Genomic DNA, 27,843 nt, shown 5'->3' on the forward strand with positions numbered 1-27,843 from the left:
AGGAACAGCGAATTAGTTCCAGGTCAGGCAGATGGTATTTGTGACTTGGAAATAAACTTGCAGGTGGTGTGTTTCTGCAGCGGGTGGAGGTGGAATTCCATCACACTCTTGACTCGTGTCTTGTAGATGTTTGGACAGGCTGTGGAAGTGAGTCACAGAGATTGAAATGAAGGGAATTTTTAACCAGCTCGGTTGGTGTCGGTCTGAAGGGGGTACAAATAACTGAAGCAGGGGTTGTGGTCAGATGCAGACACTGCGCAGTCTGCAGCTCTCCCTCCCCGCTCCGCCCCCCCCCCCCCCCGGTTACGGTGCAGGCAGCGCTCGGGACAATAGGGGCACTGTTTGCGGCGGATGGACACACTGCCGGCACCGCGGCAGCTGTCGAACTGAGTGGGGCGGCAGTGAGGAGTCGAGCGGCTCCCGCGGGGGGGGGACGGAGCAGGTAAGAGCAGAGCGGGGTAGGGTAAGGTACGGGTGGGGTGCTCGGCCTGGTGCCGGGGAGAGCGGGCAATCTAGGTGCAGGCGTAGAGCTCGGCCTGGCCTGCCCCTGCCCCCACCCCCACCACCCACCACCCACCGTCCGGGGGTGGGGGGTATGAGGCGTCGGCCTAGATTAGACGGGGAGAGGGAGAGCAGCCCCGCTCTCGGATCGCCGGTTGTCATCTGGATGCGGGGAGATTTCCCAAGCGGGCCCCGGAGTAAACATTTCCCTGGCTCTGGGGGTGGGGGGCCTGTCCGTTCAGCTCAGGGTTTGTGATTTGACACCCTCTCCCTCCTCCCGGGAGTTTCTGGGTTCCTGTCATTTACCAGTTGACGGGGGGTATAAAGGCTGCCGGGTCGGCGGCTTGTTGTCTGTTTTGGTGCGTAACTGCTTTGTGGGTGAGTGAGGTCGGTGGCGGGTGCAGTAATGGCTTTGTTTCAGCTCCAGTGACTGCATCGAGTATTGTTCAAAGTCGTTTTGAGTTTCCCCACCATCCTATTACTTGACAGGGCTTGTTTTTGGTGGAGTGGGTGTTGGTCCAGACAGTTAATGCTCATAGAGTTTACAAGTAGCTTCCTACAAAATGTTTCGCGAAGATCTAAATAAGATCGATAGAAGGAACAGTTGTTTTTGACATAGTATTTTAAGACGTGGCATAATTAAATCTGCCTATACTTGTATATGATTGAACTTCATTGGATAAAAACCAGGGGTGTTTATGTTGGATAATTTTCATTAAGGAGCGATCCTTTGTAGAGCATCGTGTCCTTGTACGCAGAAGGAGATGAGTTCGACGTGATTTGTTAATAAAAGCATAGGGTATGTGAACCTAGTCCCCTTAATTATGACTTATTGTTTAGTTAGTCATAATGTGAAATTTTCACATGGATATCCACCTTTTAAAGGTCTGGTAGGATTTTTTTGTCTTTGTATAATAATGTGAGGAATTACAACAAGGAACATCATTGAGAGGTCTGTTATAGCTGTTGGATTCTGTGAATACAGAATTCTCAGGTAGCTTTAACTCTCCTGAACACCAAGGAAATTTAGTCTCAAACTGTAACTGGCTGTTATTGTTTTTGAATAATTGCACTGAGGGTGACCTAGGGTTTTAATCTTGCTTTTGACATGGATGCAGTTATATTTGGGAATAGGACAAAGGTTCTTTTTCAAATGATGTTTCTTACCTTCTCTTTCGCTTGATACTTGGCCTCTTTTTGACAGCACCTCCAGTAACATGACTGATCTGCAGTATTCCATATAGGAGATTGTATGCATAAATTTAAATGTTGATAAGATAATCATAATCATAAACATGACATCAACTTTATTAATAATTGATCTTTTAAAAATATTTCTCCTCAATTGCCTATTTACGAAGAAGCTGTCATGATGCACTTCATTGCCTCGGGTAGAAAGATGACAGACAGAAAACCATTTGTGATTTCAGTCACCTAAGTTGATGGGGTGATTTGTTTCATCTATCGTCAGTTACGGGCTTTTGTGGAATGACTTGGCAGGGTCAGTCTTACTCTAAGTAGGCATGGGCTTGAAACATAAAATCTATTCTAAATTTGGCACCAAATTGGCCAGTGGATATTTGTGATTGACATGTTAGGATATTTTTGAAGCTTGCATTTGAAAGTACTTGTATGTATATCTGACTGTATTCTACACGACCAGAGAGTGCATAATGCTGAGATTGGATGCCATTTTCAGCACTAATAATCCTGTCTTGAGTAATAAAGAAACGTATTCCAAAAAAAGTGAATTAATTTTGCATTTCTGATTTATTGAAAAATAACTCCTTGATTGTGAAAAATCACAATATATTACAAAAAGTGAATCGAGTTAACTTTAGAAAAACCACAAAAATGCAAACATTTTGAAAGCCCGTAATGATGTCATTGGGAAGGCAGTATGTCGACAAGAAATGGTTGGGGCCCAAGGATAGACCCTCTGGGGACATGAGAATAGGAAGAGTGGTCACAGCTAATGATTAGTTACAATTAGATAAGAATGGAACCACATAAGAGAGGTTTTGGAGGAGGGTGGTGTGATCAGATATGTCAAAAGCTGCAGACAGGGAAACTTTGCCTCCTCATCCCTCATCCCTCTTGACCTTTAATCACGGTCACAGGATGTCAATTGTGACTTTGTTTCAGTACCATGATAAGGATAGAAACCTGGTTGCAATGAAGATGGAAAACCACTTTGGAGGTACCAGCATGTTCAAGGACTTTGGAGAGGGTATGTTAATCTTAGAAGAATGATGGGATCAAAGAATAGATTTGAGTAAAATTGAGATTATGGTAGATTTAAAGGAACAAGGGTGCACACATGAAGTGAGAGAACCATTTACAATATTGACTAACATAAGTATCAGAAGGGGAATTGTGTAATCAGTCTTTTATGGGATTAGAATTGAAGGGCCAGAAGTTGGTTCAACATGGAAAAGACGGTCACAGAGAGGACATGATGGCAAATGGAGAGATTAGAGAGAGATTAAAAGTTAGAGTTAAGGTGGGGGGAGCATTAATGTACTAGTAGAAGGGAGGATTCAGAGGTGATTGTCTCTGTCTTTATGGCAAAGTTACTGAGCTCCTTACACTCATTGATGGAGTGAGGATGTAGGAGACAGGGCAGAAGGACTTAAGATAACCTTTTTGTGTCAGGAAAAGAAGTCAGGATCATCTTTGCATTACAATTTTAACAGATGCAAGCAAGACCTGATGATGGTGTTTCAAGTAGTCCAGCCATATTTGGCAATGGATGGCTGACACATTCTGCATCCCTTATTTAAGTGATCCTAGATGTGGGCCATAATGGGTCAACAGTCAAGGTCAGAGTTATGGTTTTGTTAGGGGCTAGGACATCAAAGCGTGCATGTGAGGAGACTGTTGAGTAATATTTGTATAGTTACTTTTATAGAGGCATTCAAATATAAATATGTAAAAACAAAATGTTTTCTGCTAATGGAATACGACTGTAAGGTACAAAAATTTAAAAATAGAACTGAAGTATGCAGAATCAAACTTCTGTTAGGATCACAACCCTATTTAATTTTTGTGTAGTTTGTGTGTTTTTAAATTATCCTTTAGCTGGGAATATGGATTGGAATGAAGTACTGATATCTCTATCATGGTTACTATGTAACTGAACAGCAAGTTCATAAGATGAAGTTACATGGATGCCCTTGCACACATTTGATCTCATCCTTACTAACATTCCACTGTATCTTCAAAGATAACTAGCCTCATTGAATCAATATTAAAGCAAAATGCTGTGGATTTAGCAAATCTGAATTAAAACAGTAACTTTTGGAAATAAGTGTTAGGCAGCACCTGTGGAGAGAGAATCTGAGTTAACTTTGATGTTAATGATTAAAGTATTGTCAGGGTTGTGAGAAATCAAACAATATTTAAGCAAGTATGGAAGAGAAAACAGCAGGGAAGATTCTTGAAAGCTGATGTGATTAACTGACAAGGTGCATGGAAAAATGAGAATAGGATAACAGAGTTGCAAATGGCATCAATCCCCTTCCAGTGGGAAGAATTTTACTCAATCTACTTGGTTCAGATCTCTCATGATTTTTAAATACCTGTATCAAACCTTCCCTCACCCCTCTTTTCTCCAGAGAAAGCAGTCCCAATCTATGTAACTGAATCTCATCTCTGGAACCATTTTCTTGAATGGTATAAGTGAAACACTTCAGTGTTACCTTCTCATTGCTCACAACTTTACCACTTCAGAGCAACCAGTCATTTGGAAGACAGTGTTAAAAAAACTTGTGAATAAGCATCATGTATATCGAGGTTTTGTAGATACCTATTGGAGTTTTAGTAGTTGCTTAAAAAAGCAATTTTTTAATTAATGAAAACCATACCTAATGAAATTGTCTCAATGTCAGCAGTGTGGTAAGAAGCAAGTTTGGAAAAGAAATGTGTCTCATTAGATTAGCACACTATTTTTGTGCATTTTTGGCCAGAGTGATGAAAACAAGTCTTCCCTTTGGCAGCTGTAAGCAAATTAAGTTTGGGTTTCAATCATTATTATTGGACATGAATTGGGAGCATAAAAATATCAAAATGCACAATTTATTGCAGGGGTTATGCAGATAACGCAGAGTCATAGTAGAGTACAGCATGGAAATAGACCCTTCAGTCCAACTTGTCCATGCTGACCAAATATCCTGAATTAATCTAGTCCCATTTGACAGCAATTGGCCTATATCCTTCTAAACTCTTCCTATTCATATACCCATCCAGATGCCTTTTAAATTTTGTAATCGTACCAGCCTCCACCATTTCCCCCGGCAGCTCATTCCATAATGCACCACCCTCTGTGTGAATAAGTTGCCCCTTAGGTCCCTTTTAAATCTTTCCCCTCTCACCTTAAAGATATGCCCTCTAGTTTTGGACTCTACTACCCTGGGAAAAAGACCTTGGCTATTCAACCTATCTGTGCCCCTCATGATTTTATAAACTTCTCTAAGTTCACCTCTCAGCCTCTGCTCCAGGGAAAATAGTCTCAACCTGTTCAGGCTCTCCCTATAGCTCAAACAGTCCAACCCTGGCAACGTCCTTGTAAATCTTTTCTAAACCCTTTCAAGTTTCACAACATCCTAGAGCAGGGAGACCAGAACTGAACACAGCATTCCAGAAGTGGCCTAACCAGGACCCTGTGTTGGAATGTAAAAGACACATTGGTGACATGTAAAATGTTTTGTTTTCTCTGTAGTTAAGCTATATTAGTGTGGAAGTTTAGATAAAGCTTTACTTTGCATCTGCAAAATGATGTACCTGTTCTTGATGTTCATTACTGGTAGATTTTGTTTGATGGAATATTGCTACATTCCCTAGCACTCCGAGTGGAGGCTGGGTGTCATGGATGTCGGATGTGAGAAGTTATGAGGAAGAGAGCTTGGGCAGGAATGATGTGAGGTGTAGGGGTTGAGGAGGGATACAGGAGGGGGAAGTGAGGGAATTAGGAGGAGAGGTTTGTCTGTTGGGAGGGGTGGCTGGAGATGGAGAGGGATTGGGATTGGGATTTTGAGGAAAGGCTATTGCATTGTAAATCTCATACAGGGAATTCTGGCCCTATTTAAGTACTTCAAATAGTTCACCATGTAAAGTGCTGATTAAGATTATTATTTTGACAAAAACTTCTAATTGCAAACCAGAAGATTGAGCATTTTCTATTTTTGTCTCTAGTTCCATGCTTAAAAAGTCTTCAGCCAACAGTGTGATTCTAGTCAATTTCAGGACTTAATAACTGATGTACAGCTCTTAAAAAATATTTTCTGATCACCTGTTCAGAGATGTTGTTACACACCTCGAGAGCAGTGGACCTGGACCTGGACCTGAACCTACACTACCACTGCACTATAAGGGCCTTGTACAGCTCTTAAAATGCTGAAGCCAGCTGTACAAGAACTGTTGAACCTTGGTGCTCACAGATTGAGTTTTTTTGAGTACAAGTCATTTGAATCTCTGTCGTTATCCATTGATAGAACAAAGTCAGACTTGTTTGAAGAGTACGTTTTTTGACCACTATGAAAGGATATAAACTAACTTTCAGAAGAAACAATTTCACCCATGAGAACAATTTTGGATCTTTTCACTGTCATTTGCAAGAATGGGAGATGGAGTAAACCTTGTGGTATTTGCAGCCTGTAAGTTGAAACCTGGCCCATTATCTATGTACGGATGAAGGCATTGTGCTTTAACGTTTTTTAAATCAGCTGCTGTCGTCATCATCTGTAAGTAGTATTTCTGCCAGATATTGAATCGTTTCCAGTTTAGATGGTTTGATGCAAAGTAAAAGTCCAGTTCAGCTCCAACTCCCAGCAAGCAATCACTATTTTTTTGTACCAAAGATCCATTGGCCCTTTTAAGTGTAATCATTTCACATATGATACAGACAAATGGGAAACTTTCAGTATATAAGTGGATTTGAACTTTACCAGTTGTTGCATAGCTTGGTATTGTCCTAATGCCCCCTCAGTAATCATGCTTTTAATCTTGATTGATCGATTCATGTTATTTAGACCTCTGTTTAGACTTCAATGCATTAATATTAAGTCCAGTTTGACCATTTGGCTAAAACTGTTTAACCTATATTCGAATATTGTACATCTGAAAAGAGATGTAAGAACCCATATTTAGTGTTAAGTCTGGCCACCTTGATCGAAATTACATATTTAATCTGTAATCTTCAAGTTTTTGTTTGATTAATGATTGATTGTGTTTTGAACAACAAGTGAAGGACATGGACATTAATGAGCTGGGCAGTTTTGGAAATTGGAAATTTTATGGTAAAGATTAGCAACAGAATTTATATTGTCTTGACCCAAACCCCACATTTTTGCTGAGCTACAGGTATGGTGTGATCTAAATGGCAATAGTCTTGTTGATTTACCCCTCAATTCAACATGTGGATTTTAATTAATATCTTCATTTAGGCTACATCAACAGTAAGTGAAAGGGATTGACTCGACGTTGCTGGAACTTTAGTGGGTTCTAATCTACAGTGGCAGTTTGGTTTCACGAAGCTGCTGCATGTAAATTGAAGATTATAATTGCTTTAGGGAAAGAATGGCAGTTGAGTTTAGAGAAGCAACAGGAGATCTGAAAGTAATCCGGATAATACTCAAAATTGGCAGGACAGTGACAGGTGAAATACAATAGAATGACATGCAGGATATTAAATATTAATGTAAAGTAAACATTTGCATAGTTTAGGAAAGTTAAAGATGAAATTAAAAGCACCTGTAGGTGATAGACCTGGCATGTACTGCCAAATCACTGGAAGAACACTCTACAAATAAATGCCAAATTACTACAAATCCAGTAGGTAGTTGGGTTTCGCACTAATACTGTACAATTATTTGCTGTGATTGCTCCCTGAATATTGTTTTTACTTTTGCTTGTGAATTTGTAAATAAAACCTGCAGGTTGTGGAAACAGTCCAGAGAGCCATGAAACTAACGTGTCAGTGGTTTGTATTTTGAGGAAAGATGGGGCATTCTTTAGTTTTGATATATAGAGACTATTTTATAAAACATACACAATGTATTAAATATAACAGGTAAAATAAATCCAGGGCACTGCTTCAATAGAAACAAAGAAATTTGAACACCAAACAGGTTGGAGTCTTAGCTAGCACAAACGAGGATGGTTGTTGTTGGATGTCAATTGTCTCAGTCCCAGGACATCCCTACAGGAGTTCCTCAAGTTAGTGTGCTAGACTCAGCCATCTTCAATTGCCTCATCAATAACCTTCCCTGCATCACAAAGTCAGTGGCAGTGATGTCTGATTGTACAATGTTCAGCAGCACTCAACTCTCTCAAATTGAAACAACTGATTTCCATTTGCAGCAATACCTGGATAATATTTAGGTTGGGCTCATAAGTGGCAGGTTAGTGCCTCACAGTGCCACATAATGACTGTCTCCAGCGAGATAATATGCAAAACTATCATGACCTGATAATCAATGGCATTACCATTGATGATTTGTCCATTATTGACATCTTGACAGTTACTATTGACCAAAATCTGAACTAGACTAGATATTTTTTAATTAGGCTATTCAGATTTGTTATTACATACCTCCTGGAGCAGGTAAGTTTGAACCTGGGCCTTCTGGTTCAGCAGTAGGGACATTACCACTGGACCACAAAAGCCAATTCCATTCAAATACTGAAATGAAAGCAGATTAGAGCTCCTCCCAAAAAAAGCCAACTGCATTTCTAGAAAGTGGCTCATGTGGGTTTCCTCTGGGTGCTCTAGTTTCCTCCCACAGTCCAAAGATGTGCAAGCTAGGTGGATTGGCCATGCTAAATTGCCCATAGTGTTCAGGGATGTGTAGTTTTGGTGGGTTATAGGGGGATGGGTCTTGGTTGGCATGCTCTGAGGGTCGGTGTGGACTTGTTGGGCCGAAGGGCCTGTTTCCACGCTGTAAGGATTCTATGAATCTATTAATATCTTGTTAAGGATAATTAGGGATGGACAATAAATGTTGACTTAGCCAATGACATCTACGTCCTGTGAACTAATAGAAATAAAAATAAATGATTAAGTGGTGGGTTTAGGACAAACCCCTTCATGCACAAATTGTCTATTCTTAGAATGAAATTTGGGCTGTGTAATGGAGGTACAATCGTATGTCCGGTCAAGATATAGATAAAGGTGGTGATGGCGGTTAAGAAATACACTTCCTGTTCAAGACAAGATCAATATGCTTACTTTAAGCTAGATAATGATCTGAAAGCTACTTGATTGGAACTGATATTGACTTGATGTTGCCTAATGTGAACACACCTGTTTAGGGGCCATTGAGTAATGAACAAGTGAAAACCTTGCTCGTTCTCATGCACATTCCTGAAGCCCTTTAAGTATAAACTAAATGCTATGAACACATTATGAACAATCTCCTAAGATAGTACTTTAAAAAGTGGAGAAAAACATTAAAGTTCAAATGATCCAGATCATCCTGATTTGCTTCCTTCTGGATTTTCACCTAAAGTACGAACTTGTTTGTGGTAAGATTCTATGATGGTGGCAGCTCCTGGACAGTCTATGGGACTGTTGGATCTGGTTAAAAGTCATTAATTTAAACCAAAGACTAAACCAGATATCCTGTTCCTTAAAGATTAGTTCAGCATGCCAAATTGTTGGGAAAGTTTGCCCATTTTTCCCCTTTTTTGTTCCTCACTGTATGCTTAATGATACTCATCACTTCCAACTGCTATTAAAAAGGTTGCCAATTCTCAGACTTCAGTCTTTGCTGCTTTTGATAAGGCCTTTAAAATGTGATGATGTGCAGTTTGCTATTAAAAGAAAACAGGTGGTGTTGTTAGCAATGTAGATGCAAACATTACATTAGAAAGAGCTATCGATTAACTGAAAAGACAAAACTGTGGCAAATGGATTTCAGTGCAGATGAAAGTGAGGTGTTCCCATTTGAACCTTGAAAAAAGAGCTTTCCAAGTGGTGAAAACCCAGAAACAATGGAGATTCAAAATTCTGGACAGCTGCTACACAGTGAGTAACTTTATGCACCAAATCATAGGAAGAATGCATTGGCTATGGAGGGTGTACAGCTTGTTTACCAAGAGAGAAAGCAAATAGAAGTGTGTCTTTTGAAGTATAGAATGCTGAGTGGCAATTTGATCAAATTAATAATATTAAGGAGAACATACAGGGTAGATGGAAATTATTTTTCCTGGTTGGTGCATCTGGGATTAGGAACAGTTTTTAAACAGTTAGAGCCAGAGCTTTCTGGAATGAAATTAGTTAACACTTCTACGCACAATTTGGTAGAAATGGAGAGCTTTCTTCCACAGACTTCAATTGATGCTAGCCAATCATTAACTTTAAATCCGATGTTGATAGCCTTTTTGCTAATCAAAGGTATTGAAGGACATGGACAAAGGACTAAATGGATTTGGGTTGCAGATCAGCAATGATTGCTTGAATCCTGTAACAGGGGCTAATTGCAGTGTTAGCATCCGCAGTTCTTTCGGTTTTTATGAATCAGGAACAAAACCGAAGTTGTTGGAAAAGCTCAGCAGGTCTGTCCGCATCTGTGGAGAAAAAAAATCAAAGTTAACGTTTCGGGTCCAGTGACCCTTTCTCGGAACACCCTGAGGAAGGGTCACCGGACCTGAAACGTTAACTCTGATTTTTTTTTTCCCCACGGATGCTGCCAGACCTGCTGAGCTTTTCCAGCAACTTCTCTAATTGCATTGTTATGTTTCCTTGTGGTGCTTTGGTTAATAAAGAGAGATTTCTGTTTATAATTTGTAATTCATTTCTACATAGAATTTTAATCCACTTGTTGAACTTGTTCAGATTTTATTCAGTTGTCTTTTATTTCAAAGCATGAATCTGCTGTGGTCCTTTATATATATTTTTCCTATTTTTGAGATCCCCAAGTGCTGTGGTATTTGCCAAAATGTTTATTGCTATAATATAAAGTACCTTGTTATTTTTAGGTAAGATGTTGGAAACACCATGTTCTTTAAATTACGTGACCTATTGCACAGATGGAAAATGTTTTAATGAATCTTTTTATGCAGTTATAATTCCTAGATTAATGTAGTTAACCTTATAATGCAGTTACCTTTTACTAATTTTCATATGTTTTTGGCTAATCTTTTTTCTGTGATGTAAATCCTGAAAGACTAAAATAAAAGTGAGGTTTCTTTTACTTTCAATCCAGTGCTTTTATTCCTGGATCCTTGCCTCAAGCCTTTCAGTTGTGATGTTTTAAAGAAATTTTCTTTTTTTTCATGAATGTAACTTTCAGATTATAACATCAAAAACAAGTGAGCAAGGAACTAGAGTAGGCCCATTTGGCCTCTCGAGCCTGCTCTGTCATTTCATTAGATCATGGCTGATCTGTCGTAATGTCAAATCCACCTTCTCACCTATTCTGAGAATTTTTCACAGTCATGATTAAGCAGTTTCACATTTTCCACATTGTAGTCCCATTTGCTAAACCTTTGCTGACTCAGTTAACCAAGAACCAATCTACATCTTTTTGTAGCCTCCTAATATCCTTTTTGCAACTTGTCCTCTCAAAACTGTTAACCAAAGCTTATGGCTCTTCTTCAAAGCTATCCTATCAAGACCCCTGAATATCTTAAATGATTCAGTCAAGCTGCCTCTTGGAGGTTTGGAGAATAATAGATAAAAATGTAGCCTGTCTAACCTTTCTTCACAAGACAGTTCTCTTGTTTCCAGGAATGAGTCTGACAAAGCTTCTCTGAATGCTTCCACCACATGTACGTTCTTCCGTAAATAAGGAAATCAATACTATGTGCAGTACTGCAGGATGTAGAGAGGTTATACTTTTAATTTTTTATCCAATTACCCTCACAATTAATGATAACTTGCAATTAGTTTCCATGCTTACTTTGCTGTACCTGCATAGTACCATTTTGTGATTCATAAACTCGGACATCAATCCTCTAACTCAGAGATCTACATGCTCTCACTACTTATATAATGTACCTCTTTATGCTTCCTGTCAAAATGGACAGTTTCACATTTTAAACATTATAGTCCCATTTGCTACACCTTTGCTGACTAAGTTAACCAAGAACCAATCTACATCTTTTTGTAGTCCATTAAATCTCAACTCCATTTTATCCCCTTTTGTCCAGGAACTCCCTACCTACGTCCATGACACCACCCACGCCCTCCACCTCCTCCAGAACTTCCAATTCCCCGGTCCCCAACACCTCATCTTTACCATGGACATCCAGTCCCTATACACCTGCATTCCCCATACAGATGGCCTAAAGGCCCTCGGCTTCTTCCTGTCCCGCAGGCCCGACCAGTCCCCCTCCACTGACACCCTCATCCGCTTAGCCGAACTTGTCCTCACACTCAACAACTTCTCTTTCAGTTCCTCCCACTTCCTACAGACAAAGGGGGTGGCCATGGGTACCCGCATGGGCCCAAGCTATGCCTGCCTCTTTGTAGGTTACGTGGAACAATCCCTCTTCTATACCTACACCGGCCCTAAACCCCACCTCTTCCTCCGTTACATTGATGACTGTATCGGCACCGCCTCGTGCTCCCACGAGGAGCTCGAACAGTTCATCCACTTCACCAACACCTTCCACCCCAGCCTCAAGTTCACCTGGACCATCTCTAATACCTCTCTCTCCTTCCTGGACCTCTCTGTCTCCATCTCTGGCAACCACCTAGAAACCGATATCCATTTCAAGCCCACCAACTCCCACAGCTACCTAGAATACACCTCCTCCCACCCACCTTCCTGCAAAAATGCCATCCCCTATTCCCATTTCCTTCGCCTCCGCCGCATCTGCTCCCAGGATGAGGCATTCCACTCCCGGACATCTCACATGTCCTCGTTTTTCAAGGACCACAACTCTTTCCCCCCCGTTAGTGGTCGAGAACGCCCTCGACCATGTCTCCCGCATTTCCCGCAACTCATCCCTCACACCCCCTTCCCGCAATAACAACCAAAACAGAATCCCCCTTGTCCTCACATACCACCCCACCAACCTCCGGATCCAATGCATCATCCTCCGACACTTCCGCCATCTGCAATCGGACCCCACCACCAAAGACATTTTTCCCTACCCACCCTTATCTGCTTTCAGGAGGGACCACTCTCTCCGTGACTCCCTTGTCCGCTCCACACTCCCCTCCAGCCCCACCACACCCAGCACTTTTCCCTGCAACCGCAGGAAGTGCTACACCTGCCCCTACACCTCCCCCCTAACCCCCATCCCAGGCCCCAAGAAGACTTTCCACATCAAGCAGATGTTCACCTGCACATCTGCTAATGTGTTATACTGCATCCGCTGTTCTCGTTGTGGCCTCCTCTACATCGGGAAAACCAAGTGGAGGCTTGGGGACCGCTTTGCAGAACACCTACGCTCGGTTTGCACTAAACAACTGCACCTCCCAGCCGCAAACCATTTCAACTCCCCCTCCCATTCCTCAGACGACGTGTCCATCCTGGGCCTCCTGCAGTGCCACAACGATGCTACCCGAAGGTTGCAGGAACAGCAACTCATATTCCGCTTGGGAACCCTGCAGCCCAATGGTATCAATGTGGACTTCACAAGCTTCAAAATCTCCCCATCCCCTACCGCATCCCAAAACCAGCCCAACTCATCCCTGCCTCCCTAACCTGTCCTTCCACCTATCCCCTCCTCCCACCTCAAGCCCCACCCCCATCTCCTATCTACTAACCTTATCCCGCCCCCTTGACCTGTCCGTCCTCCCTGGACTGAGCTATCTCCTCCCTACCTCCCCACCTACACTCACCTTTACTGGCTCCATCCCCGCCTCTTTGACCTGTCTGTCTCCTCTCCACCTATCTTCTCTTCTATCCATCTTCTATCCACCTCCCCCCCCCCCTCCCTTTTTATTTCAGATCCCCCTTCCCCCCCCCCATTTCTGAAGAAGGGTCTAGGCCTGAAACGTCAACCTTCCTGCTCCTCTGATGCTGCTTGGCCTGCTGTGTTTATCCAGCTCTACACCTTGTTATCCTACATCTTTTTGTAGCCTCCTAATATCCTTTTTGCAACTTGCCCTCTCAAAATTGTAAACCAAAGCTTATGGCTATTCGTCAAAGTAAATTCTATAAATTGTAAACAGTTGAGGTTCCAGCACGCATTCCTCTGGTGCACTGCTGACATCTTGCCAACCTGAAAAAGACCCATTTATGTATACTGATTGGCTAGCATGAAACAAAGAATCTTCTGTCTATGCCAGTATGCCACCCTTGCACCATAATCTTGTATTTTCTGCAACCGTCTTTGAGGCACTTTATCAAAAACTTTCTGGAAATGCAAGTACATCGCATCCACAGGTTCCCTATTATCTAGGATAATGGGTCGGCACAACATAGAGGGCTGAAGGGCTGTGCTGTACTGTTCTGTGTTCTTTCTGTGTTCTATCCATGGCGTGTTACTTCCTCAAAGAGCTCAGTAGATTGGTTAAACATGATTTCTCCTTCACAAAAACATGTTGACTTTGCCTGATTGCCTTGAACTTCTCCCTGCCTCACTATTACTTCTTTAGAAAAGCTTCTATTGTTTTCCCTATGACAAATGATAAGTGTGTACTTTACAACTTTGTCTTTCTCTTTGGTCAATGCAAATCCCTTTATTCGCTATCTTCTAATGGGACCGTCCCTGAATCTAGTGAATTTTGGTAAATTGAAACCAATGTATCAAGTATATTAACAGCCACTTCTTTGAAGACCTTAGGACAAAGTGTGTCAAGACCTGGGTACTTGTTAGCTGCAGTTTCAACCATTTACTCTGTACCACTTCTGGGTGATTGTAATGTTCCTGAGTTCTTCCATCCCTTTTCTTGATTCACGTATCTGTCGATACGAGGATATATTTTTCGTATTTTGCATAGTGAAGTCTGATGCAAAATACCTGTCCACTTCATCTGCCATCTTTTTTTTATTTTCCATTATTAATGCTGGAAACTTGCTTTCAAAGAACCAATGTTCACTTTATTGACTTTAATTATTTATAGAAACTCTTATCTGATTTTATGTTTCTGCCTAGCTTTCTCGTGCACTCTAATTTCCCCCTTCTCATTAATAGTTTATTCATCCTTTGCTTTTCTATATTCTGTCCAATCATCTGACCTGCCATCTACCTTGGCACAATTTTTTTTTATGTTGGATACAATTTTTAGTCTTTCTAGTTAACCACAGACTTGGATCCATGCCTTCAGAATTTTCTCCGACATTGAAATGTAGCCATTCTACATATTGTGAAATAACCCTTTTAGTATCTGCCACTATATCTCTGTATTGAGCTATCTTTTAACCTAATTCGTCAGATCACATTAGTCAACTCTGTCTTCATTGTCTTTATTTAAATTTTGAAAATATAGTCCTAGACCAACTCCATCCTACTATGAACTGTATATAAAATTCAATCTTATTATGCCTGTTGCTACTATGGAGAGTCTTCATTATGAGATGATTCATTTATCCTGTTTCATTGCACAGGGTCATATCAAGTATAACTCACTTTTTGGTTGGCTCCAGAATATGTTGTTCTAAGAAACTATCCTGAAAACTTTGTATGAACCTTTCATCTAGGCTACCTTTGCCCATCTGACCTGCTCACTTGACATGTTGATTAAAATCTCCCATGCAGATTGTGCCTTTCTGACAAGCTCCTTTTTTTAATGCTGTACCTTACCATGAGATTATTATTGGGGACCCTGTACGTAACATCCTCAAGTGAGCTCCTGTCTTAATCATTTGTCATCTCTACTCCAGACTCTTTCTTTATCTTGGTCTACTGCACTTGGGTCAGCCCTCCCTATATTAATGCTATCATTAACTAACAGAGCCCCACTCAACCTTCTGAGTTTCCTGTCCTTCCCATATGATCTAGACATTTCAGAATTCACGTACCAATCCATGTCATCTTGCAGCCATTTTTTCGATAATGACTGCCAAATCAAACAAGTTTATTTCTTTTGTGCTGTCAGTTCATCTGTGTTGTTTAGAATGCTACATGCATTCAGATCAGTGTCTTTACTTTTATTGTTTTATTCTTTTTATAGCATCTTGATTTATCTGTTGATTAATACCCAGATTTATACTGTTTCTTCCTGTCGTGGTCTGCTTATCACTTCCCACATTAACCCTTTCTTGTTGCCTTGTCTCTACTGTTTGATTTTCTACATCATCTTAAATTTGATTCCATATCCCTACTAGTTAGTTTCAAATCTTCCTTACTTCCCTAGTTATGTGACTTGCAAGAACACCGGCCCCAACAGAGGTTCAGTTGGAGATGCCATAATGGTATAGATCTAACTTGCCCCAAAACTGGTGCCACTGCCCCATGAAAGGGAACCCACTTTTGCCACATGAGTCTTCGAGCTGTGCGTTTTATTTCTCTAATCTAATTTACTCTTTGGTTATTATCTGATCCATGTGAAAAGTGGCAAAGATATTATGATCTTTGAGGTTGTGTTTAGTTTGGTGCCTAGCTCCTCATGCTGAATATGCATAACCTTTGTCTGGCCTATGTCATTGGTGCCCACGTGGACCATGACAACTTGATCTTTCCCTACCACTGCAAGTTCCCCTCCAGCCCCGAGCAGATGTCTGAAACCTCATTCTAGGACTTTTGTTCTTAGCAGAAAATTGAGTCAATTCCTTGGACTGTACTGTCCCCTACCACTACTACATTCCTTCGGATTTTCCTGTACCACAGTACTGTGGTCAATTAGTAGTCACTGCAACCCCAACTGTCATCCATGCAAGCTGAAAGAACCTTATACCTGCCGTGCAATTGCAAAGACTAAGGCTCTGCCTTGTGGGTCCTTGACCTGCCTCACTTGTAGTCATACTGTCCCATCCCTGAACACTGACCAAATCAGAAGACACTATCTTAAGACACGTGACTACCACCTGGTACAACACATCCAGGTAACCTTCTGCTCCTTGATTTGTTGTAGTTTAGCCTCCAGGTCAAACTAACTGAAGTTGCTCAGAATTCAAATACTTAGTTCAGACATGTTTGTCCTGGATCAAACTGGCATCCTGGAGCTCCCATGTGCTGCAACTGTGACACTTCACCCATCCCACTATCCTTAACATGTTTAACTTAAAAGTTAATTATTTTATTCAATTACATGTTTACTTAAGTTTCTACGTGTTTTATTACCAGCAGTTGCTATACTATTTTGAACTTTAGGAATAGAATAAACAGTAGTCATTTGCTAAATCTAGTCAAACAACTAACTACTTCTCCTGTAGCAGAGTAAGAACCAAATCTTGAAGGCTGAAAATGCAAGGAAAAGTAAAGGAAGCGGAAAGCCTCTTTCACTTTCACCCATAGTGACCCCAAATATAAATCGGAATAAACATAGGAAAAGGAGTACGCCATACAGACGTTGGAGCCTATTCCTCCATTCAGCGAGATCATGGCTGATCTGTGGCCTAACTCAATACCTGCCTTTGACCCATATTCCTTAATACGTCAGCTTAATAGAAACTTAGCCATTCCAGGTTCTGCCACTTGTGGAAGAGAGTTCCAAACTTCTACCATTCTAATATCTCTCCTGAATGGTCTGACCCTAATTCTCAAACTATGGCCCCTAGTTTTAGAATCTCCAACCAGTGGAAATAGTTTACCTACCCTGTCTTTTCCTGTTAATATCTTGAAGATGTCAATCAGATTGCTCCTAAACCTTATAAATTCTAGGGAAACAAGCCTAATTTGTATAATCTCTCTCATAACAACTTCTGAAGTCCAGATATTATTCTTGTAAACTTATGTTGTCCACTGTCCAAAGCTGATGTATCCTTCCTGGTGGTACCCAGATCTGCTCACGGCACTCCAAATGGGGTTTAAACAATGTTTGTATAGCTGGAGCATGACTTCTGTGTCCTTGTACTCCAGTCCTCCAGATATAAAGGCCGGCATTCCATTAGCTTTCTTAATTATTTTCAGCATTTGTTTGTGGCATGTTAAAGATCTGTGCGCCTGGACCCTGCTCAAGTGTCTTTGGACATCCACTGTATTTAAATTCATACCATCTAGAAAGTACCCTGATCTATCCTTTCTCAGTCTAAAATGGATAAAGTCACACTTAGTTACATTGAACTCATCTGCCATAGTTTTGCCCATTCACCTACTCTATCAGTATCTGTTTGTAATTTTGTGCTGCCTAACTTTGTGTGACTGGAAAATTCGGATATATGATTTCCTATGCCATTATCCAAGCTGTCAATACATAATGTGAATAATTGAGGCCCTAACATGGATCTTTATGGGACACCACTAGTCAAATCCTGCCAATTTGAGTACCTGCCCAATACCTACATTTTGTCGCCTGCCACTCAACCAATTTCCCAGCCATGTTAGTAATTTGCTCTCAATTCCATACCTTAGTTAACAGTCTCTGATGTAGGACTTTTGCGAATGCCTTCTGGAAGTCCAGATAAACAGCCTCCATAGACACTCCCTTGTTCACTTAGTCACCTCTTCAAAAAATTATAAGGATTTGATAGACATGACCTACCTGTCATAAATCCATGTTGACACTCACTGATAAATAGAATTTTTCAAAGTGTTCAGTTACCCCGTCCTTGATTTTGCTCCAACAATTTCCCCACCACAGTTGTTAGGCTAACTGGTCTGTAAGTCTCTGATTTTCCTCTTTTGCCCTTGTTAAAAAGTGGAGTGATGTGTAATTTTCCATTTCAGAGGAATGACTCCTGTATCTAAGGAACTCTGAAAGATTATAATTATATATAGTTTATAGATAAAGTTGACTGAGTTTGTATGCTCCTAACAAAAGGCTTATCGAAAGCACTAGTTTCAGCTGCTGATTTAATTACTGAAGCCCAGCTGCTCTTCCAGTGGAGTTGTTAAAGCTCTGCTGAAGGCTGGGAATTTTAGAATTTAAAATGTAGATTTTAGGTAAATGCTATCTCCAGACAAAACTAAATTTTGTATAAAAAGATTAATACTTTGTTGTCCACTGACTGTCAACATTCAGTCTTGGGTTCAAAAGGAACACAAGCTTTCAACACTTTTGTACAACGCGTAAGTTGCAGAGCAACACAAGAGTCATCCAGAATATCTGATTTGTGGACAGCTTTGTCAAAAATAATGTTGAAGTTCTGGCAAAGACTAGAAGGTGTCATATGTCTTGCTAAATTATGATGCCAACATGGTTCTGAACAGTCGTTTGTTTGACATCCAACTTTAAAAATAAAAGTAACTGAGTAATCTTACTGTTTATTTCACATATTGAAGAATGGCAGTAGCTTATTGAAAGTGTTGGGTTTTCATAAAATCCGTGCTTGCCGCTCAGGAGATGTAAAAGCATTTGGGGGAGAAAGAGCAGAAGAGCTGTTCGTAATGTTCTAGCCAATAATTATCCCTCAATCAATTTTTAAAGATTATCTTGTCATTATCTCAGTGCTGTTAGTGGGACTTTGCAATGAATTAATTGGTTGCTGAGTTCCTTCATTACATCAGTGACTATTCTAAAGTATTTAATTGGTTTTAAATTGTTTTGGGATCTCGTGAGGTTATACAAATGTAGGTTTTCTTCTTCTGGAAGAAATTTTAGTTATGCGATACTCTAGGAGGATTTCTGAATTTCATGATGGAGCTGTAGAGTCTGCAGTTTCCAACAACATTTACTTTAAGTTTCCAACTCTTAGCAATTTATACTTTTACAATTTTGGTAGTCCTTTTATTTAAGGTTGTTTGTGTTAGGGCTTCAAATCTGAATGCTTAACATTGTGAGTACACATCCGACAATATAAACTAAATTGCACAATTTTTAAAGGTTTACGTGATCATAGGTTAACCTACAGAAATCTTTGAAGATGTCAGAGCAAGTGTCAATAAAATGTTGATGTTAGGAATAGAACCATCATGTACAATAGCAAGAAAAATATGCTAAAACATTATAAATTGCTTGTTTGGCCTCAGTTGGAGCATTGTGTCCCATTTTAAACTTCACACTTTAAAAAGATGTCAAGGCCTTGAAGAGGCAAAGGCGATTTACTAGAATGGTGAAATAAAAACAGGAAATGTAGGAAATTCTCAGCTGGTCATATAGATGAGACTTGGCACAAGCTTTGTTTTTCTCACCATAAATCTGCCAGCTCTGATGTGTATTTCAGCGCTTGGTTTTTATTTCAAGTTTCAGCATCTACAGTACTTTTGCTTTTACTAGAATCGTACCAGGGACAAGGAAGCTCTGTCAGTGAGGTATGAATCTGGAATTTTTCTCCTTGCAGTAGAGCAGACTTGGGGCTTTGACACAATAAATAAAATGAAACTACTTGCATTGACAAAGGGGTTGGTAACTAGAGGAAATAGATTCGGTGTAATTCACAAAAGAGCCAGAAGTGAGATGGAGGGATTTCTTAATGCAGCATGTTATGATCTTGAATGATCTGATCTACCAACTTATTGCTACTTACAATTTAATATTAAGTTTCATAAGGGAATTGGCAATATACTTGAAAGGGAGAATGTTGACGGACAGTGGGAAGAAGAGAGAGGAATGGGACTAATTGAGTAGCTCTTTTCAAGATGACTGCATCTGCTTTCATGACCAAAGTAGAAAATCTCTTAATTTCACCAACAGGAAGTGGGAGGGCGAACACTTTGTCCAGTATGTGTAATTTGACACGATCTTCTGTAAAGAAGTACAAGTTCTCTGTAGTGTGTAATTTGATCTAATCATTGTCAGGCAGACAAGTTAGAAAAGACACAGCATTAACATAAATGCTTTCAGAAAACATCAGGACCACTACCACTTTTGGAATGGTCGACTGAATGGTTTTCATTCTGGGCTATAAGGTTCTAATTATGATCCGATTGTACTGTCTGATGTGGTGGGAGAAGATTGGAAACTTATTGTTTTCAATTACCTCTGTGATTCCTATCTTTCTTCCAGCCTGCATCTATCTAATCTGTCTGCGCACTTCCAGTTCTGGTCTTTTATGCACCCTGAGTTTTATAGTGTACCATTGGGTTGCTGTGACTTTAGCTACTAAGGCTGCAAACTTTTCATTTCCCTCTATTTTCATTTTCCTGGCTAAATCTGATGTGTCTGTACCTCGATTTCCTCCAGAATGACCAATTTTGAGGGACAGAAAATAAGGGATGCTTCATAGGATGGGGATGATGAGACATCCACATTGATTTGTGTGGAGTGAAGGGAGAGGTTATGGTGAATGTGCTGTCCCAATCCCCTTCTGTCGTGCTGCATCTTGGAGTAGCTAGATCCCTGTATTGTTGGAGCTTCCTGTCTTGGGAATGCTGGATACCTCTGCAGATTGATAGTGAGCTTCTTTTGTTACAGTATGTTTCTCTGCCCATCCGGCTTAGGATTGCTGTTTCTAGAAGCCCCTTGGGTCACAGATCCTTACCTTAAGTGCTGCGCTGCCATTGAATAAAAAAAAAAGCCTGGCACCGCAGGTCTGATAGTACTATTCCTCCATGCTTATTTTAGCACTGGTTCAATCCCAGGCAGGAATGGGATACATTGTGGCAGCATATGTGTAATAAACAAAGGTTCCAGAAGCATAACTGCACAAGAAATCCAGAACAAATGGCATCTTATAAGGAAATGTTGTGAATAATAAAAAGCAGGACAATCCATTCCACCTATCCAACAGTGCAATCAGATTATAATTAGAACCTTAGAGCAACCTTCCATTCCTGGAAGTGGCAGTGTTGGTGTTGTATGTTTTCTGAAAACACTTGTGTTAATGTTGTGTCTTTCCTGAACTCGTCTGCCTAAAATAGAGAGGGTTGATCACCCTGCTTTCTTCCTTTAAGACACTCATCAAAACTCACCACTTTCATTACCCTAATATCTCCTGAAATTACTTAAGTGTCACCTTTTGTTTGATATTCCTTGTGGCACCTTGAAATGTTTCACAACATCAAGTTGTTAACGTCATCAAGCAAAGCTAAACTTGAATGTAGGGATTGAATGCAATGCCGCCAGATGTAAATCAATACAAGTAACCAAGTATCCAAACTTTTTATTTCATAAAAAGACTTGCTTGTAATTTCCCAAAACTATTATCACCTGATGAATTATTTTAAAATTGTAGTTACTGTTCTGCAAGCATCCCCAAGCATCTGCAAGCAGCAAGATCCTTTAAACAACAGAGTTTATATGAGGAGGTAAACTGTCCATCATCATCCTAGCTGTAGCTGTTAACAGAGTTGACTCCGCCACACCATCAAGTCTCGTGCACCTCTGCCATCATCCAGTTGGTTTGAATGCTCTAGAATGGTTCCAAAGATTCCCAAACCTTTGAAGACAATTTTCCTCATCGCAGTCCTCCATGATTATTGTCTGTTTTGTGAGGTTGTCTTCTCGTCCCCGAACATTGGGAAACGATCTCTGTGTTTCCCTTGTCTCCCACTTTAAGAGCCTTGTATTGTTTATATGAGATCACCAGTCATTATTCTAGAGTCTAGAGAGTACAGGCTCCAGTGTGCTCAGAAGTTCATCATCGAACAACCCAGTCTTCGCAGGAACCAATCTCGTTGACCCTTGATAATGAAGGCCATAACTACATCGGTGTGGTCTCTTCACGCCCTATGCATTTGTAACAAAGCTTTCATATTTTTATGTTGAGTCCCAGGCTGATTTTGAAGTTTGAACAAAAGTATAAGAAATTAATAATTCTCCACATACTATGTTTCAAAAATTGAGTATAGCATTAGTTGTTTGAAGATTATGTCCTAAACATTTTATAAACACATGATATTATAATTTATACCACTTAATGTTAAAGGATTTATTTGTGGAAGTAGTTCCATATTGTTTCACCAGGATTATGACACTTTGAAGTGTTTAGGCAAATAAACCTAAATTTTGAATTTTACTTTCTACTTGGATTTAGCTTCACTGACTACTCCTCCCATCCCCAATGTATCTTTACCTGCCTAGGATCTAAATAAAGAATAGTGAAACCTGACAAGCAAATGGAGAGGCCTTGCTGCCATTTGTCACCTTACTGGAATGTACTCTGTGTCACCATGTGATTCTCCAATAGACGGATTGAATACAGATGCTGTCAAACTGAGACTCAGGATATAAACATAGAGCAGGTGAATTGATAGTATTCACTATAAAGGGGTGATTGCTGTAAATTTTGCTATCTTGCACAACGTGCTATCAAGAATGAACTAATATAGCATCTGAACTATGTTTCATCACATATTTTACCCCAATTATGTGACAAGCCATTGCAATAGTCGAGCATTTCTGTCATGTACAGGTTGTGGATCAGCCTTTGAGATAAACGCCGTTAGAAGTGTTGTTCAAAATCTGTTGTAGAATTCCCTCCCAAAACCCCTCCATTTCTCTAACTCTTTTGTTCCTTCGTTAAGCTATGCCTTAAAACCTGCCTCTTTATCCGAGCTTTTGGTTATCAAGCATCTCCTTATATGGATTAGTCTCAAATGTTATCACTTTGCTGTGAGGTGCCTTGGGATGTTTCTTCTATAAAACAAGATGTGTTGAAGATGCATTTAAATAAGATTTGTTCACAAAATCTGTGCTTGCCTTAATAGATCAGCAGCCATTCTTTGTCAGATACTGTAAACTTCCTGCAGTTTATTGTCTGTGACTTGTTTCCAGATTAGCATATTCAAACCAACTTTATTTCAGTAGAACCAATCTCAGATTTCCTGATAACTGGCAGCATCTGGGTAATATTTCTCTGCTCTAAGTTCCCTTTCCAGATATACTGGTATTGTATTAAGGGTTTTCAGAACTGAAGTTTCTGCTCTGCCCTGAAGTGCCAGACTGAAATGTAAATATAAAGAGGTATACACAAAATAAAGCTGGCAATAACTGATTTTTTGTCTTGTAACAAATACTGAGGAGTAGTATCAACCTGATGCAGGCAAAATTATTTCTCGAACTCACAGCCTGGTCTGCATCCGTGAACCCAAAAGTCAGAATGTGTGCCACAGAATAAGAACCGATGGAATGATGGCTGAAATCACAGGTAAATTCAACTGAAAGAAATTTGAAAGTAATACAACTGGTTGATTCAAGTGTGGAGCTTTATACTAAATTGGGAAGACAGAAAAGGCTGGCCTACTGGTAACATCGCAGTAATGTAGAGGCCCAGACTAATACTTTGGGACCAAAGGTTCAAATCCTGCTAAGGCAGCTGGTAAAATTTATTGGAGTGGCACAGTGGCTCAGTGGTTAGCACTGCTGCCTCACAGTGCCAAGGACTGGGGTTCAAGTCCGGTTTTGGGTGACTGCACAAATGCCACACATTCTCCATGGGTCAGCGTGGGTTTCTGGTGGGTGCTCCGGATTCCTGCCACAGTCCAAAGATGTGCAGGTTACATGGATTGGCTGTGCTAAATTACTTCGCAGTGTCCAGGGATGTGCACTGTAGGTGGTTAGCCATGGGAATGTCGGAATAGACTAGGAATCTGGGTCTAGGTGGGACGCTGTTTGGAGGGTTGGTGCAGACTTGATAAGCAAATGGCGTCTTTCCGCATTAGAGGAATTCTGTGATAAATGCAGTAGTAATTATGACTGCAGGGTATACTGTGCAATACTGTTTATAGTTCCAGCATTGTGTTCATGACACACAATTTCTTATACAATCACCCACATTTTTAATCTCACAGCAATGATATTTTTAATCGGTCTGATCAGACATAGAGCAGGTGGAACATGACCCAGATCTTCTGGCCTTGAGATAGGGACACTACCACTGTGCCACAAGACTCTTATCAGTACCATCTATCCATGCAACATTTGAGGTTCTGCTGGAGAATTATTCGAATAGTGGGGAGATTATGATTAATTTAGTTGTTTAATCCCTTGTCATCTGAATTTGACTCATTCAATGTTCCCATTGCTGCCAACCTTCATGAATTTAAACTAAATTAGAAATCTGCTCACATCGTACTTCCACTGGGTTCTGCTCAACTATCGTACCAGTGCTATTTGAGCCTAGAAATCCCTCTCAAAACTGTTACTCTTCTTCACAATGTACTCAGTACCTACCTCTCTCATCAATTTTAAATGAGTTGCACATAATCAGTTTATGTGGATTGGAGTTGAATTTTTTCTGATAAAGCTATTCAGAACGTTTTATTGTGATAAATGCTGAATTTACCCTAAACCTCCCCCCACCATCTCCAATCCTAAATAGAATTTTGGTTAGGTTTTTTATCTGTAGCCTGCCTGTTTGCAACCTGTCCTTATTGGCATTAGTTGGGTGGAATCATTTAAAGGCACTTTACAAGTATTTTTTGCTTTCTTTTAAGAGTTGTAAGTTTACATTAAAGTTTATGAAGTGGAAACATCTATTTGAGTGCTGAGGGATTAGAAACCCCAGCTGGATTGCTGAGTCAACAGAATCAACTCGTGATTGGTTTGATCATGTGTGCATTCTAAATATTTATTTCAATTTTCCATGAAAAGCTAATGGTTAGCAATTTTAAAGGAAGTAGGACTGCAAACTTTGAATAAGACAGTATAAAGGCCCTTTAATTATGTTACTTTTAATAAGTAATAACTGTAAGCATTTAATAGTGCTGGTACTCCTCTCAAAAGCAAAATTATAATCTGTTCTGGCTTCCAAAAAAATAAACTCTTTAACAGATTGATAAGTAACAAATACCAGTGCAGAATTGGCTATAGCTCTGATTACCTAAGAAAGCGAGAACATTTTGAAGAGGGGATCGATGTAACACACATTAATAGTTTGAAAAGCCCTAGTATCCTCAGTGTTTCAACCATTGAACTTGCTGTTTATTTTCTACAGCTTGCAGCTGCCCACAAATGTTGAAATAGTCTATACGCGTAATGTGAAATGTAAGTGGAACAATTTGCAGGATATGCGGAATGCTGCTAATTCAGAACGGAAATAAAAGCTCTGCTTATTTACTTGTGTTATCAAGGCTGATTCATATGATTTTTAAAAAATTGGAACAAACAATTGAGTAGTTTTGAGTATCAAGTTATACTAAAACTCAATGAAAACCACTTCAATCCAAGATTGAGCCATTTTTGTACCATGCTGTTATTATCATAGTGTGATATAATTAATTAGATCAAAGTTCTGATTCTGAATTGCATGTAAATTCCAATTGCAGGGGCTGCGTTCCTGTTGTTTGTTAATTGGATTTGCTACATGATTAATGTTAATTTATGGGTTCATCCTTGAGAAGATGAGGATGATGGAGTATACCCATAAAGTGCTGCATTGCTTGTAGTGGTATGTTTCCACTATGGCATTAGAAATTTCTAGAATTTTGGTCAATGACTGCATATGGCCGTTTCAGATGGTGTGTGACGGGGAATGCAATTTTAAGCTTCTGGTGTTTTTGTGTTTTGTTGCTCTTGTCATTTTCGGTGGTAGAGGTTACAATGCAGTAGGTTCTGTTAACTGAAGTTGAGAGATTTCTGTCATATAGATTATTCTGATCTGATAACTTAAAGGTCAACAACATTCAACAAAAGGTATTCATATTGGTCCTTACTTAAGAAATGATTACTGACATCAATCTTCTTTTGGTAACTTTTATGGTTTTTCAAAAAAAAAAAAAATATCAAAAACAGTATCAAACTTACCTAGAGTCTGCATTTTTTGTTCTAGTAAAGTGTGCAATACTTCAAAAGCTGAAGTCACAAAGAAGTCCCAGCTCTTGCTGGGTGAAAAAGCTCTTTTCAACACCGTGTGAAAATGATCCAGAGATTTGTAGTGAGGATTTATCCCACAATTTTTGAATCACTGCAAGTTACTGGCTGATTTGTAATGATTAAATTAGTGAATACAACCTCTTGCTGCTTGATTTTCAAGAAGTTGCTGAATTTTGCCATTACTTGCCTATAAACCTGATGACAGAAAGCTACATCTAGTAACTAACTAATCATATAACTAGTCTTTTAATGATGCAGTGAACCTCACTTGCATAGAAAATAAACTATTAGAAATGCCAACTCTTTCCTTTGCATTTTAACTTGTTGATTTTCAAAGTGTCAAATGTTAACTTTTAACTTATTTTCATACTTTTTCTTGTAATTCTTTTCTCTCTCGATTTCATCTGTCTCTTTCTGTTGAGTTGGCATTGTATTAGCTCACTGTAAATCAGCTGTTTGGCCCTCCCTCTCTATTTTATTTTATGTCATAAATTGCATTGGCTAAAGAGATAAACTGTTGGTCCCACAAATCACCAACTTCCCTGGTACACTGTTGCCCTTGTTGTGCTGTTGTCAGCTTGCACTTCCAACTGTTTTGTGGCTAGAACGTTTTTGTGCTAAAGGGTGCAGGAACTACTCTAACGAATGGGCAAATGGGAGTTGCCTAGCTCCAGCCAATTTTGTGTTGATGATTCATCAAACGTAATTATGTAATTTATTGACCAAAAGATAGAACAGGAGCATTTGTTTGATTTTCTTTTTTCTTTATTCTTTTTCTTTCTCTTTTTGTTTGCTGTGTGATTTTTATTTTAGACTTAATATCTGTCTTAAAGTTTTGGTCAATGTCTGTCTGTGTCAGCATACTGACTGCTTGCTAAACGTTAACAGGAAGTTATAGAATGTGATGTTGTGCACTTTTGCAAAATACCAGTTACGTAAGTGTTAATGTCAGATCTGTTTGGGCACAGATGAAAATATAAGCAGCTCACTGGAGTTTAGCTCTTTTTTTTGCAACTGTCAAATTCTTAAGTATGGAGAGATTTTTCCTCATTTACCAAGGCATTAGCTGACATAATAAGTAATTACTATCATCTTCATAACCTCTAGCAATGCTGCCATTTAACCATCCAAAGAGGTGGAAATGAAACTTAGTCTTTTGACCTTTTCTCTCTTATGTCATCCAAACACCTGACTTGCTCTAACAGTAATTGCTGGAAAAACTCAGGTCTGGCAGCATGTGTGGAGTGAAAGTAGACTTAACATTTTAGGTCCAGTGACCCTTTGGAACTGATTGTAGCAAGGAGAAGTTTGGCATATATTATGAAGGTTTGGGTTTGGAGGGGGGTGGTGGTGTGGGGGATGCAGTTGATTGTGGCAAAGGGTAAATGTTACATGGAGCCTGGAGTGAGAGAACAACAGTTGGGCAGGCAAAGAAACTGGTAAAAGTCAATCTGGGAGAATCAGTAGCTGTTAATGGGGACCATTCGTAGCTGATAACGGGTTGATTGTGGTAGCTGTCCATATGATGACAAGACCTGGTGTGTGGGAGTTGGGTAAAGACATGAGAGAAGGTGCCCAGACCCTAAAATTATTGAACTCAATATTGAGTCCTGAAGGCTGCAGTGTCCCCAAGTGGAAAATGAGATGCTGTT

General features: G+C 39.9%; 1 protein-coding gene across 1 annotated transcript in view; it reads left to right on the top strand.

The window, feature by feature from the left end:
* The first annotated feature begins 279 nt into the window (after positions 1-279).
* The window catches only part of rab5b (RAB5B, member RAS oncogene family), a 54,374-nt gene continuing 26,810 nt past the window's right edge, over positions 280-27,843 (top strand). Inside the window, exon 1 of the mRNA XM_020513585.2 lies at positions 280-442. The gene's annotated coding sequence lies outside the window, so the exon portion shown is untranslated. The remainder of the gene's footprint in view (positions 443-27,843) is intronic.

Source organism: Rhincodon typus, chromosome 7 (assembly GCF_021869965.1).
Source record: "Rhincodon typus isolate 14 chromosome 7, sRhiTyp1.1, whole genome shotgun sequence".
Taxonomy (NCBI): Eukaryota; Metazoa; Chordata; class Chondrichthyes; order Orectolobiformes; family Rhincodontidae; genus Rhincodon; species Rhincodon typus.